The 17439-nt window shown below is 45.1% G+C and overlaps 1 protein-coding gene across 2 annotated transcripts in view; it reads left to right on the plus strand.

Moving 5' to 3' along the window:
* The window catches only part of WWC1 (WW and C2 domain containing 1), a 66055-nt gene that overhangs the window by 10065 nt on the left and 38551 nt on the right, over positions 1-17439 (plus strand). Inside the window, exon 1 of one of the 2 annotated variants that reach the window (XM_040078270.2) lies at positions 3502-3595. The exons of the other annotated variant lie outside the window; for it this stretch is intronic. The gene's annotated coding sequence lies outside the window, so the exon portion shown is untranslated. Of the gene's footprint in view, positions 1-3501; positions 3596-17439 lie in introns of those variants that run through there. 2 annotated transcript variants of the gene reach the window in all.

Here is a 17439-nt window from a genome sequence, read left to right on the forward strand (position 1 = left end):
AGAACAGCCCAAGTGGCGTTCATACCCGTAAACTTTATGCTTGGAAATCTGCTTGTGGCACTCTTCTGACGGAGTGTGGCACGCTGGTAAGTGTTCCTCTGCAGTCAGATTTAATACTGAACAGATTTGCAGTGAAATAACCAAAGTTTAATAATTTTAACAACGCCCTTTAAGGACTTTATTGTTTGAATTACTTGTCTGGAGTAGTTGGGTAGTTGTGTGTCTGAATGGCAGTGCTGCCTCTTACCTCTTTTTGTTGAAAACAAGCTGAAATGCTGCTTTGGTCCAGCTGCTTTGTGACCAGCCTAGATGCCTGTTCAGAGGTGTAGGGAATAATGAGGTTATGTCACTATGAATTAGGGGTTTCACAACAGCAGTTGTATTATTTATGTTGCATTCTCCATATTTATGGAGGGTTTACTCCCCCCTAGCAAGTGGCTTTGCAGTCAAAGGCGAGCTGTTGACCTGTCATTTTATACCTTTCTGTTCCCAGCTCTGGTCCACTCCTTTTTTCCAGTGATTGTTGCTTCAACTTTTTCTCTCCCCAAGCCACATAACACTGTTGCTTATTTCCCTTAAGGCCATGTTTACAGGGTCTTTAAAGCCTTTCATTAGTAAGCACTTTGCCTGATAGGAGAAGGAGGTTTATGGAGTAAAAAAAAAAGGCAAGAAATACTCTGTAGGTAATAGATTCCAAAAATGCAAATTTGTTTAAGCAACTTCTTAAAAAGAAGGGAGGGAGGAAGGAATTGAAGATTAAAACCTGTGTTTATATACATGTAGAAGCTGGAGGCAAAGCAATCCATTCATAAATATACAATAGGATTTATGTCATGGTGAGAAGTGCTACATGCATATTCATGTGTAATTTGCAAATCCTTTGGCGATTAAATACTTTACTCCAAACTCGAGAACTAAATAACCTTCTTGTTGAAATGAGATGTCCAAAGGCTCTAATGCTTCTCCAGTGGAGGGAAAAGGCTGGGTGGTGTAATAGATCCGATACTTTAATTTTGACTCTATTAAAAGATTTTTGTTGTGCTTTGGGCATTATTTTATTAGTATAATCGGGAAGTTTTGAACAAAGCATGAAGCAGAGAATTGCAAGAGATTTTGTAAAGCCTGTCATGCTAAGAAAAGCAAATAGACTTAGGAACTTGTTAGGATGTTTTTCTCAACTGATTTTAATGTCAAATACCTTTATCTAAACTTTCATATCCCACAGGTAAGCAAAGAGTCGAACTGCAACAGCTTGGAGTGCGGCTGTCTTAAATAAGTAGCTTTTGTGCAAGTGGAAATGAATTGCCTTTAAAGGATGTAGCCTCAGTTCTTCGCTGGGGTGGATATGAATACACTGTTACCAATGCTTTATGCTTTCAAAAGTCTTTAAGTATTGCAGACAAAGTACATCCTTTCTAACATCACCAACGGGGAGAAATGCTGCTCTGGAGTAACTGTTGCCTGCACCTGGTGTTGCTGCATGCAGCCGGTGAGTGCTCAGTGACAGTGCCGCGTTCCTGGGTAGGGTGTGGTGATGCAACTGGTTTATCTTGCCCATCAGTCATGGCACTAGATGATCCTCTGAAATGGGACAGCAACTGCCAGGCATCCTGCTGGGAAAACAGAGCTCAGCCTGGGCCTCTAACACAGCCGTGATAAGATAAGGTTGGGACTTGTCCTGCGATTCTGTGCCTGCCTTCACCTTCCTCGGGATCCTGTCACAGCTGGAAGTGGCAATCCTGTGTCCCTCTACAGGCACCAGCTGCTCTGCCTGTGCAGCAGAGTGGTGGCCACGTGGCACTGGACCTTTGTGGTGGCTGGTGTTTGTGTATTGCTATGGGCAATCACTAACGAACCAGAGCTGCTCTTAAAACTGGACCTAAGCCTGGGCAGTTCCTTCTAGGGAAATTCACTGTATACCCTCTGGGAAAGCTGTGGTTTATTCTTGTGTCTGGACCATCACAAAGTATTTCTTACTGTGCTCTCTTGGTGTTCCTGTTGGCTTCGTTTGGAATTGCTCCTTTTTGAAGCTTTATGAGCTCTTTATTCTTTGTGCATAGTTTTATGTTGGGAGAATATAAAATACATCAATGCTGGATGGGCGAAGCCAGCAGAGTTCTGACGTTCTTTCTTCACCACTGAGGTTAGTCCCTCTTTGAGAGTTGTGTTGTCTGATTTAGTTTTCCTGCTCCTGTAACAACCCACCTGTGGGATGCTTTGATTGAGCTGAACAAGAAGACAGAGCAGTGCACTCAACTCACTAAGGACTATCTATATATACATTCCTCTGGCTGGCACAGGTGTAGCAAATTGCCCTTTTAGTCCTGTTTACTTGTTTTTCTCATTCAGTCACAGGTAGTTGCTGTCCTTGGTGATCAGAGAAGAGCCCTGGATCCCCTGCTGCTGTCTTGTGCTGTGATCAGGGGGCATGTGGCAGACACACTGTCCCTTCTGTGCCTGGGGGCTCTGCTGTACAAAGCTGTGCTTCAGCGGGTTTGAAATAATGTTTCCAGGTAACTGTGTAAAGCTGTTGCTTTCACAATGAGCACTGAGGATTTGTATCCTCTGCCAGGTCAGAGCAGCAGTGTGTCTAAGCTGGTGGCTGGTCACATAAGGGCATGAAGATACAGCACTGAGTATTTGAAGAATATGAATTGGTGTAGTTCTGTAAGAAGCACAAAATCGAGCTAAACAAACCCAGTTCTCTTTAAGCTGAGTCCTGAGTTGGTGACTTCTTGGCTTTACAGGGTGGGCACTTGACCCATCAAGCAGTTCAGATGCACACAGGGGGAATGGCTGGTGTGTGAGGTGTGGTGTTTCTGATTGCTGTGCCCAGATGTATGAGCTGGTTTTATGCCAGTATTTTTTGTTATGTGTTGATGAGGAAAGCTAGAAGAGGTAAAGTTATTAACAAATCCCATGTTTTAAAAGAGTGCTATACAGGTAGAGGCTGGAAGGGAGGTTTGAATTTGGTTGAATTTTGTTTTAGTAACTATAAGCGGTTGTCTCTGGATCGATCTCAGAAGGGTGCAGTGAACCGTTGCTCACAGTGTTGTAACCACTTGCAGTTTTGCCAGCGGTAGAAGTAAAAATCTTTGCCCTAGAGGTTGGTTCTGGCTGTGGGGCTGAGCACAAGCCCCACTGGCAGGGCTGGAGCAGGCTGAGGAGTGACTGAGCCATCCTGCTGTGGGAGGTGGCCATTCCTTTAGCCTGGGTGCCCATCTGCATCCTCACTGATTTTGCTGGCATGCAGAAAACTGCTCCCTCTCTTTCTGGGCACAATTTCTGCTGCTGCAGTAAGCTGGAACAGCCTGAGGACTGTCTGGCAGCAGTGACAAGTTGAGGTAGGAGTGACCTTCCTGCCAAGCATGGTTCCCCTGGAAGTCACGGCTCGCTCCTGAGCTGCTGTCAGTGCGGTTATGCTGTGCTTGCCTGGCACCATGGGTGGTGAGTGTGGGTTCAGCCAGGCAGCTGTGTCACTTGTAGTTTGTCTTTCAAAGCAGACAGCTCAAATATCAGATTGATGCTTTCTCAGTGCTGCGCTGTGGGCTGTAATTCCATCTGCTGCGACACGGTGAAGGTGACACCTGAAAAGGTATGTGCTGCTTTCTGGATGTCCTCCCTGTACCTTCTGCATGCACAACTGGAGGCACCATTTTGCCTGCTTGCTGGCCTTGCTCAGCGTGGGGTTGCTTGGGAGCCTAGCAAAACACTCAGTGTTTTCTCTGAAGTGCTGCTAGAATTTCAGTGTTGTGTTTCATTCATCCTGACCACTGCAGTTTCTGCAGTATCACCACCCTTTGTCTTTGCTGCTTTGGAACAGTAGAAGCATCTGTTTATGCCATTGATTTGGCAGTTATTAGAAGGACATCAAACAAAGGTCATTATTAGTGGAAAGCAGGAGTGTTCAAACACCTCTGCCCGTAAGGTCTGTGTTTTTAATAGTTCTGCAGATTCATCACTGATGTTGGAACTTGATAGCAAGTTGGCTCTCTGGATCAGTCTGTAGATTAGATTAAAGTTGCTAGACAAGGGCAGCAGGAGTACTTTGTTTGTCAGAGAATTTCAGCTTGATCTTTGCAGGTGAGCTGAACTGTGGATAATGATTTATTTAGCTGAGCGGGTGGGAGTAAGTTAATATGCATGTTGTGAATTCTGCATCAGTGGTGTAGATCAGCGTTTGGGTAGAAACGAATAAAAAGGGTAACACAGTGAAACTGCTGAAAAAAAGCTGCTGGCATGGGAGAGTTGCATTTCATTCAGGTGCTGATGGTGAAGTAGTAGTGAGTTAAGCAGCAAATTTCAAACCTGTAAGCTCTCATGGTGGCTTGCTTAATAGCAGGTGTTACGGTACTGTAAGGCACAGTGTCAGATCCATTAAACACAGCTTTGACGTAAGGATGAAAATGAATAGCTGAGATATTTTAGGTAATTGCCTTGAGCAATAGTGATGGTTGTATTCCAGCAGCTTCAGTGAGTTATAAACAAGCTTCAGCTGAAGCCAGATCAAGCAACTGATGATTTGCACTGTGCCTGGTGTGGTTTGCCTGGAGAGCAGTGCACATGGTGTGTGCAGGCTGTACTCCTGAATTCCTCGTTTTCTGTACCCACAGAGGAGTGGGTGTTCAGATAACACTTTCCACCTCCCCAGCTGCTTTAGTTTTACCTCAAGTGTCTTGCAACAAATACTGGTTTTGACTGAGAGAGACTGACTCATTTAGCTGCTTCTTATCCCTTGGCGTACATAAAGGCTACAGAACCTGATAGTGATGGAGAAAAAGTGTTACTGAGGGATCTTGGCAAGAAATACTACTTTACGCTGTCTGAAAAAAAAACGAAACAAACCAAAAACACAGCTTTCTCCTTTTTTTATTTGGATGGAAGAAGGGAAAGCACAACTGAGGTAAGCTGGACAGGAATGTCTTTCTAACAATGTCAGCTGTAAAAAATTTGGTGTTTGCAAAGAGAAGACTGGCTTTGAAGTAGCTTGTTTTTCAGAGCGTTGCTTTCTGAATTTCAGGGGAAGGTACTAGCGACCTGGGGTATTCCTGGCCTCACAAGAAAATCTCAGGAGTGAAATGTCTTGTGCCTTAAAGCACCTGCAGATTCTGCAACTTGTTTGCTAGGTTGCTTTACAGAGAGGGCTTATTTTTGGGAGGAGAGCAGAAGTCTAGCTCACTATCTTCTTTTCCTGACTATATCCCCTGTATTGAAAACTGAGAAAGAAAATACCTTGTTACAGATGAACAGGAGTTGAGGCTTGATAGGGCACAACACAAAGAAATGTGATTTCCTGCTGTGCTAGGTTTCTGTGGCCTCTGCTAGATTTTAAGAACTTATTTGATTAGATACAAGACCAACTTGTATTTTCCAAGACAAAGCTGAAATTCGTACAGATTTGTGCCTTCTGCTGCTTCCCTCAACTTGCAGGGAAGAAAAACATGTGAAAACGGAGGTGGTTTGGCTTGACTTGTTACAAAGCCCCAAAATAATACTCTGTGTGTTATGCACCAAATGCTTAAAATCCTATTTTGGAGTTCGCATTAAATAATAGGCAATATGGCAATACATAGATGGGAAAAATGGAAAATCCAGTGCCTAATACATCCTTTTGAAAGTGTAGCATAAGCTGTGGGTATGTGATTCCTTAGGGTAGGGCTGTCCATAGGATGTAGCCATGCTATGTGGATGAAGCTAGTTGAGGTGGTTAGAGTTCATCAGCATGTTATGGATATTTAGAGATTTGGGAAGCTGATTGAAATCCTCAGTAGAAGAAATTCAAGAATTGCCAGAAAAATCTTATAATCCATGAAAAACATTGCTATGGCTCTCAGTTTTTGCATGAAAAGCACCTGGGTGATTTGGCCACATGCAGTGTGGAAGGGAGCCCTATCTGAGCTGCAGACCTGGGGCTGCTGTCGCTTCACCTGGGGTGCTCTGGGGAGAGCTGCTGCCTTGCAGAGCAGAACTGGGCACCAACAAATGAACTGGTGATGACTGAAGGGACAGACATCTCTGGTGTGCTGCAGCATTCTCTGTCTGGCAAACACCTAGGGCAGGGATCTCCATCTGGCGTGGGCTCAGCCCTCGAGGAGTGGCTGCTGCTATAGGAACCGCGATCCCTGTGACCCCTCTGCCGGGATTAAACCCGGGACAGCTCTGATATCGAGCTCTTTGTCCTCACAACCCATCACCTGCACTGCTGCTGTGTCCTCCCTAACATCTCTTTTACAGCCTCAGGACATAGCTTAAACATTATGCTGCAGTCTGCTTCCAGATGCTCAGTGAAAAAAACGGGAGTAAGGATTTTAAGTATCTTTGGGGAAGCGGTATGTGCAACTGAGGGTCACAGCAGCCAGTCTGAGCCTCGCAGGGCTCAGCTTTGTATTCAGATGCACTGGCTTTCGAGCTGCAGACATTCCAGATACTTGTGTTCGTTTTGGCTGTATCCAGGCACGCACTGACAAAGAGCAAGATGCGTGCAGTGAAGTATAAATCCCGTCCTCTAATGACTCAAAGCACTGTTGTGCACGCATACATGCTTAACAGATTGTATAATTAGCTGGCTTTGTAAGCTGGCAGCGTGTATGAATCTCCAGTAGCTCCCTATAACTCCTGTGTGGTGCAGGGAGTGTATGCGGGTCCTTAAGCTGCCTGTATCCACGCAGCGATGACCGCTGGGCACAAGAGAGGGGGCTGCATCCCCTGTGCCCGGACGAGAAGGGCTTCCCTTCCCAGGCCCGGTGCCACCACTTCTGCCTGTCCCTGAGCCCTGGGCTGGCAGCAGCTCTTCTTCTCCCCTTGGCTGCTGATGCTGGGCTGGTTCGGCTGGCTGCTCTGGGGACAGGGGCTGTCCCCAAGGCAGTGCCCACGCGGTGCCCTTGAAGCCAGGCTCAGCAGAGGGTGCAGCCAAGTGCTTCGGTGCGCACAGCCTGGGCTACCGCTGAGCTCGATTAGGCGCTGGCCCAGCCTGGAGCCCGGTTCTGTTTGCCGCGTTCAGTTCGGAGCGTTGATCCGGAGGTCACAAGGCTCGGCGCAGAGCTCTGAGCGGCACAGGCCCGGAGGTGCTGCTGGCCCGGGAGCGGAGCGGTGCCGGCAGGGGCAGGCCGCGCTGCGCTGCCCGGAGGAACGCGGCCGGTTGTGCCGGTGTCCGGGAGACGCCGGGGGTGGGAGCAGCGCCGGGGCCCAGGGCTGCGTGCTTGGGATTTCATTGGAGCCGGGGAGGAGCCGGCAGGGCAGCGAACGTGACCTTGAAAATCCTTATCGAGATGAAAAGGTGCAGCGAGGGAGCGCATTCCTCCGCCCTGACAGCGAGGCTCCGGCCGCGGCTGCGGGAGATGCCTTCCCACAGCCCGGCTGGCCCCCGAGGGCTGCGGCGGGCTCAGGCCGTGTGAACCGAAGGGATCGGCTTCTGGAGTTGGCTGTTTCTATGCATTTATAAGTAATAATGAGCCTGAAGGCAGTAGCAAGGCGAGCTCTGGCAGCTGCGCGCTTGAGGGGGGAGCAGGTTTAATGATGATTCCGTGGCAGGTGAAGCTCACCTGTGGGTCTGGTGCCCAGAAATCTGGTGAGCAGCCAGGCAGCTCATCCCAGCCAGCAAGGGGGGGTTGTGATTTTCCCCTGTGCTGCTTCTGTTCCTGACACTCCTGTGCCGCTGTGGGCTGCTGGGTTCCCCTAACCCCGCTGGGAATGTCCTGGTCAGCAGGGTCCGGGTCGGAGTTCTGCTCCGTTGCTGAACACAAGCGGTTTGTGGGAGGGCTTGGAGGCTGCAGAGCTGCTGGTCTGGGAAGAGGCGCAAGGAAAAGCTGTGTAGGGAGAGGTGCTTTTTACAGGAGCAGCAAACCCTTAGCCTGACTCAGTTGCTGATGTCTTTGTGCTGTGGATCCAACACAATTCTCCCTCTCTCCCCTGTGCTAGCACATGTACAGTCACATGCTAATTCAAGTTAAATAACTGCATCTCCTAGAAATTGATCCTTTGCTAAGATGCTTTTTGGGCGCTTCTAATCCTGAAGCATGTCCCAGGAAAGTGACACTGTACAGATAAAGCAACCCTTGTAAGTGCAAAGAAGTAATCAACACTTACTACTGTGAATATATGCTGTAAAATGAAAAATGCTGCATTCCTGAAGAAATGTAAGTATTGTTACAGCTTGACTGTGGCACTTCTGTTGCTGAGGATGTGCTGCAGCTTTGGAAGAAGATACTTAAAATTCATTGGTTTGTGGTGGGTTTTTTTTTTCCTCTTGACAAGGATAGAATAAAACCTGTCTTTCTCCGTGGGTATAGGAACATACCCTTGTGTACAGTGTGTTTTTTTTGTTAGAGGAATTCAGGCATTTACTGATGTCTTTGATAATGCCTTTCTACATGCTTAGCTTAGAGCATTTGCATAAAACCTTATCACACTTAAGTTTGGATTTTTTTCAGTTTTAGGGGATTCAGGGATTTGGATGTGTACTAATGACCTTGGGACATTTGTTTTTAGGTCCTGTGGAATGGTGTGGCCTCAGCCCAAGGGAGCTGGGACTTGCTCCTGCTGACGGAGGCAGTCCCATTGCTGTAGTACATGAAGGCTTGTTTCCCTGAGCTCCCTTGAATGAGCTGAATCAGATTGCTGAAGAGTGACATGAGTAGTCATGCTACCACCTCTGATGCTCCTGTGGAAATAGCATTTGGTCATGTTCAGTGGCAGAGTTGTCAGGGTTGGTATAGCCTGGCATGTGCTATATGTAGTGAGATTACAGAGAATGTGCTGCATGTCCTGAGCCTGCTTCTGAACAAAGCGCAGGATGCTGTGAGCACACCTTTTCTGTCAAAGCTGGTGGCCTTGCAGGCTAGCTTCTTCATTGCTCTGAGCTTCATGCCATGGCTTCACCTTTTGTTTGCCATGATACTTAAATCTGGCATCTCTAGCCTTTTTCTTTGGGGTTATCTGGCATGTAAAACTGAGATGAAATGTGTCCTGTTTGTTGGGATTCAACTGTGTAATTTTTTAATGTGGAACAGCTAGGATAATGGTAGTGATGCTGGTGTCTCTGCTGTCAGACAAGCTAGGAGCTTGACTGAGGTACGTACCTACTGCGTATGTACGGGAAAAGTGGGAATACAGAGATGACAAAAAGACACAAACTGTCTGTGGATTTCACCACCTTCACCAGGGTATACTGGAAAGAGGAAGATTGGTCCTTTGGAAGGAAGGAGGTTCATAAACTAATGTAAAATATAGCTAAGTATTAATAATGAGACTATGTAAGGTGTGTCTCTGACACATACCTGGAGCATGAAGTGTGAGCAGCAGTGATAAAGTGGTATGTATGCTGAGTCTCTGCTTAGTGGAAAGAAATGCTGTCTTTTGGACTGAGGAATAACTGAAAAACCGAATCCTCAGCTGGCTTGTGCCATTTCTGAGCTGGCAGAAGGGACTGTTAAGTGGGCTTTAAACTACCCGAGATAGATGGGAAAGGGGAATGCAAGAGAGCAAGTGGCATTATAACTTCCATGTTAACACAAGTTTGATCTGTTGGCAAAATATATTCATATTGGATCATTAAAAATAAACTATGTTTGTGAGAGTAAATCAATCAAACTCACTTGGTGATGCAAATCTCACTTTTGCTGTCCTCAGATGCGTGAGCAGCCTTCAATAGTTGTTGATTTGTATCGACTCCCTTGCAATGTGTGAAGTACTGAGCTATGTTTAGTGCTTTGTACAGTTCTGCTTATAAACACAGTTTAGCATGATTTTTTTTTTTTTTTTTTTTTTGTGGCTTAACTACATGGTAAATCAAGGCTTTGTTATTTTGGATGAAAAAGATACTAAACCTATTAATTTTATACTCCTACCTTCTAACCCTACATCTCCTAAAGCTTTACTCTCAGAAGGTTGTTCTGGAAATTTGTTCTTATTCTGACATTTCTGTTCATTTTTATACAGTATGGCTTTTCAGGATCTGAGAACACATTGCCTCAACACATACAGCAGCAGTAGTAGATTGTAAAGCTCATATTGTGAATCCCAAGTGCTTCTGTGCTTCAGCAGTGCTGCATTCATGAGCTGAGGGCTGTGCAACCTGGGCTTTCTCCTCTTTGGATCAGAAGTGAGTTGTCATGCTTTTATTTCCAAAGGCTGTGCTCAGTGCTAACTCACAAGACTGAGTCTGTTGAAGTAGTTCTGGATTGCCGCTCTTGAAGGAATGGCAGGGGTTGCAATCTGCAGAGCTATGCATGTGCTCAGGTGAGTATTCTGTATCTTGAATTCACAGCTGCTTTGCAAGCAGAGGGATTTTTGTTCTTCTGTGTTCTCCACTGCTCAGACATCATATTGACCAGGCATCTGCTCTGATTCTTGCAGGCAGCCGGAAATATTCCTATTCATACCTGGTGCTGCTGAGTTTATGAAGGCATTGAAGGAGCCCTGGGAGTGCCCTGAGCTCCTTGGGGGTTCACATGGCTTGGTAGTTTCCTCTGTGTGGCAGGGTTCTGCTCTGTCTGGCCAGATTTCCAAGGTGGCCAGCTGATACCAGATCAGAGCCATGCAGTAATGTTTCCAGAGCTAGGCACTGCATAGGAGCTGAGCAGTCTGACCTAAGGCAAGGAGCAGAAGATGCTCTGGTGATGTCCTGCTGCTTGCCTGGGCTGTGTTCTGCAAGGGGTGTAGACCAGAGAGCCTGCTAATGTTGCTGTTGAGGATTGAGACCATCAGATAGCTCTGTAACTCAGTCAGAACATTTATAATGCAAAAGTAGCAAGCAGGCAGCTCTACCAAAGCTGCTGTATGGATGAGCAATTAGCCCAGTGCTAGCAGGAGGTGAACCAGGGAGCAGCATGCAAACCATGTGCATGTAAAACACTCCTGTGCTTCCCTTGTCCTTTCCAAATAGGTTTTCATACTAGCAGTGCTTGTTTTCTACACTGGGGAGATTAGATGAGTCCAGTGATTCCACCCTAGGGTTGTCTATTTTCCCACTTCAAATGTCATGTGAATAAAGGGCACAGGAGCTGGCAGGAGGCATTTGCTGTTCACAGACAGAGCACGCTGGTGAGACGTACAGCAGCTTGCTTTTCTTCTGAAAGAATTCATGTTTGTAATCACTGTACACGAAGTGCAAATTCAGTGTCTGATGAAGCCCAGTTGTGGAGTGAATCCCAAATCTCTTCCCCATCGTTCCTGCCTGGATGCTCAGCCCAGTGCTCACTGCACTGCACGTGTTCCTGAATGCTGAGGTAGGGCAATTGTTCCATATGTGCCTCCTTGCTGAGATATCAAATATTTATCTTTTTCTGACAGTAGCTATTAGTTCCCTGCTCTAGGAGCTGTATTGTGGGGGGAGTTGATCCTGTACACCTCCTTATCTTGAGGCATCTTGCCAATATAAACTGCTGCCACCCACACTAGGCAGCCTTTCAGAGGAGCAGGAATGCAGGCTGTAAGAGCAGAGACAGAGCCTTCCAGTTCATAATCTCCCAGGTATGTCAGGGAACTAGTCTGACTACTTTGGATGCCTGTTAGGCAATTTACCCCATACTCTGAAGGGACCAGTCCCCTTATTCAAGAACAGTTGACCTTCCAAGTGAAGAGAAAGCTGTGGTCTTTTTAGTTGATCTACTCAGGCTGTGCTTGTGGCAAGGCTGCTTCTCATCCTAGAAGAACCGAAAGCAAACTTAAAAACCAATTTCAGCTATTTAAAATTAAAGATGTTTGAATTACTTGCATAGTTAAATTCCAGCTCTTGCATGCTTTTAATTCAGTAGTGTTGTTGTGTTCTCATCAAGTTGTACCTTACACTTTTATGTCTTTTCTGCTTAATTGGTTCAGGAAAGCATGCAGGATATAGAGGCTGGCAGGCAAGTTAATGTTGTGAGAAGCCTCATCTCCCATTTCCTGACTTTTTAACCTTGAACTATCCCAGGAATTTTTGCATTCGAGTGATTAAGAAGGTATGACTGACCTCCTGCTTGCAGAACCGGTTTGTTAATCGCTGGGAATGATCTAAAATCTGCAAGTGGTTTTTGATAGCCTTCTTGCAAATAACTTCGTTGTTCTTTGCTTCCAGAGGTAAATGATCTGCACTGAAAAGACACACACAGGGAAACAGACTGTCAGTGTGTGCAAAGTAGAGCTTGTAAACATGAGGCCTCTTCAGAAGTGGAAAGAAAAACATGCAAGCAGCTGACTCTACTGGTGTTCTAGGCATACTTTTTGTGCCTGGTGGGGTCATAAACCATGTATTATATGTATATTATATATATTAGTGTTTCTGTGAATCTGTTTGACTAATAAAAATGTATAAATGCATTTGTGTTCAGAATACCTGAAGTACAGACTGGTGCCTGACTTTCAGGTGTCTTCAGTGTCTCCTGATCTCTTTTGTGGAGAATCTGCTTGGGCAGTAGGTGACTGATTTCTGTACAAAACAAGAATTTAGATGTTACCTGCTCATGTGAAAGCAGTAGAAGGTCTAATTGGCAAATTACACACAATTCAAGGTCACTTTAACGAGGTTCCCCTCATGGCCTGGCCAAAAAAAACATCACTGCATTCTTGTGTGTTAGTAAAAATGTGTATAATTATGATAACTTGGAAAATAAGCTCTGAGGATGGATGTTGGACTTGGTTATCCTAGAGGTGGCCCAATGCATGAAGCATCAGGGGCCAGGGGGAAATATAAGGTGAAAGAGATCTTCAGGAGGCTGAGAAGATGCTCAATAACCATGGCAATGAAGGCAACCGCTTCTGAAAAGCACACAGCTCTGCAGTTTGAGTTGCTTGAGGAGATGTGTTGTTTATTTTAAGCCATTTCTCTTGGTAATATTTATGTTGCAGTTTAAGCAAATTTGTTTGGTTTACACTAACAGCTTCAAATATGCTTTTTTTCCTCAAAGTTGACCCCATTTTGCCTAAGAGTGTAATTCTGTTCCCAGTTATCCTTTATCACAGCCAGATGAGGATCATGCACTAGCAGTCACTGAAATGACGTGTTTGAGGTGACTAGCAGTTTAGGGTGACTGGGCCTTTGTGTGGGTTTTGGCATAATGTCTGCCTTCCAAAACTTTGAAATGTTGTATTTCATCTCTCATTAGACTCCTTGGAGTATAGGTAAGAAGCTTCTCCAATCCGTGATCATAGCTTAAAAGCTTCTCCTTGTTACCTGGCAAGCACATTCCTGTTCATGGTTCCTCTCTGCTAATGGTGCTGAACTGGGCCTTTCTGCTTCTCTGGGTGTAGAGGTCTCTGTCCAACTCCTCTGCAGTTGGTCAGGTTTTGGTGCCACTGAGGTGTCACTTGACCTGGAGCTGCCTGCTGTGTCACTGCAGAGGATGCTGGCTGTTGAGCATGAGCTGTTCCCATCGCCTGCTCTCTAAACTGCTGCTGGAATGGGAATCCAAGGGAGCATTTCATTGTGCACAGGTCTGTGGAGATGGGGTGATCTTGCCATCAAGATCATAAAACATTCACTGCCACACCTGCAGCCTCCAAAGGCAATCCTCCCTGCAGTGAGAGAAGATGCTCCCAGGGAAAACAGTTACTATAGTGACGAATGGCCGTGGTGTGTTTGAGGGCTGGATCAGCAAGTTGAGTAATAAATGTGTAGGTGTCTATTTTTAAAAGCTTTTGTGAGGAAGAGATTGCAGACAAATTTTCTAGGACTACAGCAAAGTGATAGTTTTTTCTGTGCTGAAGTTTAAAAATAATCATCGTCTGTCTTGAGAATGAGATGACCTCATTAAAAACAAAGAAGCTTGTATGTCATCGTGTGGAGCCTCCTGGCAGTGATTCTTGCAGCAGCCTTCTGAGTTCCAGTAGCAGCTCTGCTGGAAGTTTGAGTTCCTCAAAACTCCGTGTGCACAGCAACCCCAGTGTCACAGCTGGAACTGAGGTGCCTTTAGCTCATTCTCTCTCCTGGTCTGTACCACATCCTGGCACATAATGAGGATTGAGTTTTATTCAAACAAGAAATGAAGAAATGCTGTGTTTAAAAAAAAAAACAAAAAACCCAAAAAATAGAAGCCACTGAAAATAAAACCTGACTCCAAGCTTCTCCTGCAAAATGCTGGGCTGAAAAGCTGTTTGGTTTTGTAAGAGAAATGGTATGAGTGGAAGTATCTGCCACAACTCATAATTGTGTCATCTGGTTTGACTTCTTGCCCATGAGGCTTGTCTGCTTCTCACATACTCAATGTGTACCTGAGTGCAGGAGCAAAGGGGAGAGCTCAACAGGGCTGGTGGGGTGTTTGTCCAGGTTTGGTTGCTCGTGCTGTAGCTGTAAGAGGAGCTGACATGACGGTCCTGAGTGATCCAGGTGCTGCCTTTGTTCCTGGTGCAGTGAGCTGCTCCCATGGGTGCAGCAAACTGCAGGAAATCCCCTGGTGTGTCCTCTCGCCCGTGGAGTCATGAAGGATTTCACAGGAGGCCATGTGATCTGTCCTGAACTGATTAAAATCAGGCCCTCCTGTTTAAATGGCTTTACTTTGTTACGGGGTCTGAGGAGCCCTGCAAGCACAGGGATTAAGTGGGTTAATGCACGGTGCAGGAGCTTGGCACTGCGCTGTTGGTTTGTAAAGCTCGTCTGGCGACCCAAGCGCGGGGTTTGCTGAGTGCACATCCACCTGCCTGCACTTACATCCTCATGGCTGTGAGCCTCACCAGGAGCTGCTCCTGCTTTACTGCTGCAGGCCCCCATTGATACCGGGATGCAGCAATTACAAAAATAACTTCTCCTGGTTTAGGAAGTTCAGAATTGATTTCTGTTACCGTTGTAGTATTAACTCCAAATTTGTAAGTGGCACAGGTCACCCATCTCCAGCTGCCGCCAGGAACCTCTGTACAGCCGTGTTTAACAAACGTTCTGTCAATCAAAAACTGGTTATACAAGGATTATTTGCCTTCAGTTTCTCATGTAATGAGGTTTTTGATTGACAGCAGTGAAGTTCAAGAATATAGAAAGGCTTTCTGAATCTAAGATGAGCAAGTTTCCATTTAATACTGTTTGCACGTGATAACATTGGCTTCCAGTTTTATCTGTGATAGAAACTGAAGGTGATCAAAAATAAGAAATATAGAAACCTTTCTCATTTTAAAATAATGTGACTTAGAAAATAGAGGTAGGAAGCTAACTTTCTATTTCCTGCTGTGGGAGTGGGATTTGGACATCATTTGCTGTACAAATAGTTGAGCTACTGTGGGCAAACATTTTGCAAAGATGGAAGTGTCTTGGAATGTTCACCATGGCTGGTGGTGAGCAGTGGCTTTACCCTTGACCTGCCTGAAGACTGTCAGAAGCTCCTCAGATTAGGATGTTGAGTGATGCTGTTCTCTTTTACCTCTGTTACCAGGATTAGTTTCTGAAACTTTTAGTTTTTCAGTTTCTTGCTCTGCTGTGTGGGGTTGTTGCTGTGGGTACCTGTTTTCCAGGTGTCCTAATGAGCAATTGCACTTGTTCAACTAAATTTGGACTTCTTGAATGAAACGAAATTTTAAAATTACATACTAGAAGCTAAGAAAATATGATGGAAATGGATAAATGTAAGTTGATATGTCTTTTTCAAAATAGTAAATATTCCTAATAATGACCCCAATTAAAACATACCTGTGAGGGAATGGCAGTCATGGGTATGATGAATGTGAGATACAGGTGAGTTCCTATGAGAGGAACGTGTGAGTTACTTTTGGGTGAGCTGGAAGGCCGGAGTTAGGCTATGACTTAAAAATATCTTTTCTAGCTCAGGCTAGTTTCTCTTGTAGAGCTCCTACACCAAGCTCAGCCTCCAGCTTAGGAGCAGATGAAGCACTTGAGGAGTAGTTCAGTCTGATGTCTGATGGGTGTCAGAGCAAAGGGAGCACGGCTGGAAGATGCAAACAAGCTCTTGTCCCAAAGCATCATCTCTTCTAACTAGGCCAGTTTGGGTTTCGTAAAAAGTGCTGTATGTACAGACCCCTTGGTTCCCTTTTGGTGACTGGAGACCAGAAGTCATAGAATCAGGATTTTCTGAGCTTTTGGGTTGAAAAGTGGGTGAATGCATCTGAAGGCTTCCCTAAGGAAGGAGGATAAGGAATGCACAAACCATTTTGCAGGTTTCCTTCCTTAGTTACAGGCACAGTGGTGAAAGAGCTCCATTTTTCTGCATTGCTGCTCTGAGTCCAGCTGCAGGGAGGACCTATTGTGTGGTAATGTGGTTTGACTGAGCTGATGAGATTTTTTTTTTTTTTTTTTTTTTGAAGGCAGCTAGGGAGCTTTGTGAATTTGAAAGGAGATGTTTCAAAGGAATAGTCCTGCAGATGTGTCCTAGCTTTAACTTCCCACATGCAGAGGAACAGTCCTGTTTTATGCAGCAGTAATGCACTAACTAAATCATGTCCTGCTGTGAGAAAGAAGCTTCTCTTTTTGCTCTTTAATCCGTCATTGTGAGTGTGCTTGGGGAAACACTGCATTTTTGGATCCCTTCTGGAAAATTGGTTTATTTTTGTCTTCATAACAACCCCTAAAATCATATCTTAAAACAAGGAAATCATATCTTTTTTTCTTTTTATGCTGTATTAAAAGTCTTGCTGCACAGCATATTACATGTCTTTCATCAAATTGAACCATTGCTACTTTGATTTGTGCCTATTTTTCCCACAGCAGCTAAGGAAAGGAGCTTACAAAAGTAAGTAATATGGTTATGAAGCTGCAGTTACTTGAGGAAATAGCTATTTTGCCTATAGCAAGTGGAATTACTTAAGTTTTATAACTAAGAGTGTATTATTCTGTTTGCTAGTTGAGTGACAGATTTCTCCTCTGTACAAATGGGACGGTTGGAAGCTTTGGGCAGCCAAGAAGGAAGGCATTAGTCCGTGCTAGGTGATGGGCACTCCTTGTGAGATATGCTAAAAATATCAGCCTCAAAAGTGAAATAATTGTCTGTTTCTGGGCCCTAGTAACTGGCAACTCTCCAGTTGGCTTGTGTCATTGCTATAGCAGACTGATCCTGCCTTGCTTTTTTCTTCCTTTTTCCGAAACTCTTACTGAAAGAACTGGCTGGATGTAGTTCATGCATTGCATTTCATATGGAAAATAGGAATAAGCATCCTTCAGTTGCTTGGTCATGGCTTCCTATTGAGTCTGACAGTTTCTGAGCATTTTTATAAGGAATTCAGCTGCTTCTAACAAAATAGGACCGGACAAAAGCTGAACAGAAGCTCTGTAAGTTTGGTGTTACACTTTGGAGCCCCAAAGTTGGCACTACAGAGCCATTCCCTGGTGAAGGTATTCCAGAGACCTAGGGCTGACAGTGCAGCTCCACACTGGTTTATGTTTCTACCAAGACAGAGTTTAATATTAATGTTAAGTGTGATTCTTGAGCAGAATTCTGCAAGAAGCTCCACTCAGTGTGTAACACAATTTACTAAGGTGTGTTTTATGTCTGCAGCACACCCTCACCTAATGTACTTTAAGTATGG

Source organism: Hirundo rustica, chromosome 14, assembly GCF_015227805.2.
Source record: "Hirundo rustica isolate bHirRus1 chromosome 14, bHirRus1.pri.v3, whole genome shotgun sequence".
NCBI lineage: Eukaryota > Metazoa > Chordata > Aves > Passeriformes > Hirundinidae > Hirundo > Hirundo rustica.